We start from the raw sequence: 1,530 nt of genomic DNA, 5'->3' as shown, positions 1-1,530 counted from the left end.
AGCCTTCGGCCAGGGGTTTTGTTTTCCTCGGGGTAGGTTGGCCCTGCTCTTGAGTTCCAGCCAGGGGAAGGGGCCCGGGGTTTCTGGTGTGTAGACGGAGGGCTGGACCTCAGGCACAAGGAGCCCTTCCTTTTACAGCGACAGGAAGGAGCAGGAGTGGGGCTGGAGTGGAGGTGTTTGGAAGAGGACTTGCCAGAAGGAGGTGAGAGGCAGGAGGACCGGCTGCGGTGGACCTCACTGGTGCCGGCCTCAGGCTCAAGGAGGAGGAGGGCTGATCTGCTCCCGATGCAGCCCTTGGACTGAACAGGGCCAGGGCCCAGTCGCCCTTGGGGAGGTTGACGGCATGGCTCTGAGGTTTCTGGAGCCATCCTGGGCACACAGGTACCCGGGCAGCAGCCAGTGGGGTTCAGTCCCGGGAAGTCACAGAGGGGGAGTCCAGGATGGAAGGTCAGGACACGGACCTGAAACCGCTACAAAATCCGAATTCAGTGGGAAAGGATGACATTAAATAGAAGGTGGCCTTCTACGGGGTTCCCTGAGCTCCGTGGTGGGGAGCCCTGGTGTGGGGGTCTGTGCAGGCCGCTGACTGTGCTGAGGCCCCATGTTCTCAGGGCAGGCTCCTCCCATGCCACCCTGGCCACAAAGGACCCCTGGCTGCTTTCCTTTTGTCTCCTTTTGAAGCATCTTGTGGGCCTGAGAGCATCAGAGTCTTGCCGGGTATGTGACAAAGAGGTCTGAGAGAGCAAGCCCTACCCAAGGGATTCGGGCTTAGAACCTCCCCTCCCCCACCCGCTGTTTTCTGTCTGTGTCATTGGTCACATTACTTCAGCTCTCAGAGTTGGGGATCACCCCTTCCCCCAGGGGTCTGAGAATTCAGGGAGATGCGGCCAGGAAGCAGCTTCACATGGTGGGTGCTGAGTGTCCGCTCGTTGATTCCTGCCTTGCCCTCCTCTTAGCCTTAGCCCTGCTGCTCTGTTTTCCACATCCTGTTCACAGCTTCCCCCCCTCACCCCCATTATACCGGAGCCCAGGAAAGCAGCTGTGTGGCCTTGATATTAAAGAAGTCTCATTTTCTTTTTGAAATAAATTTCAGCATGGGTTCTAGAGAGCTGAACAAGGCCTGTAACAGGAAAGTTGTTGGGTCAGCTTTGGATGGGACCCCAAGGTTGTGGGAAGCACTGAAAGGGTTATAAATGAGGGGGTCGCACAGCCAAGACTGTATTCTAGACTGATCATTCTGGCAGCCATGGTGGGTGGGGAGGAGAGCTCTCAGCAAACAGCACCCGTCATCTACTCTGCACAGTACCTTCCATGTAACCCCATCCCGGTATTTACCTTCAGGGCGACCCCAGCCATTTCAGTCTACCTTTTTATAAAATTTATTTTTTTCAGGTACAGTTGACATTCGATATTCTTTTATGTTAGTTTCAGGTGTATAACATAGTGGTTAGACATTTATATAATTTACAAAGTGATTCCCCCCGATTTGTCTAGTACCCACCTGGCACTGTACATAGTTGTTGAAACATT

This window comes from Hipposideros armiger, unplaced genomic scaffold (genome assembly GCF_001890085.2).
Source record: "Hipposideros armiger isolate ML-2016 unplaced genomic scaffold, ASM189008v1 scaffold_13, whole genome shotgun sequence".
In the NCBI taxonomy this organism is placed as follows: Eukaryota; Metazoa; Chordata; class Mammalia; order Chiroptera; family Hipposideridae; genus Hipposideros; species Hipposideros armiger.
Note: the sequence above shows the minus strand (reverse complement) of the source record.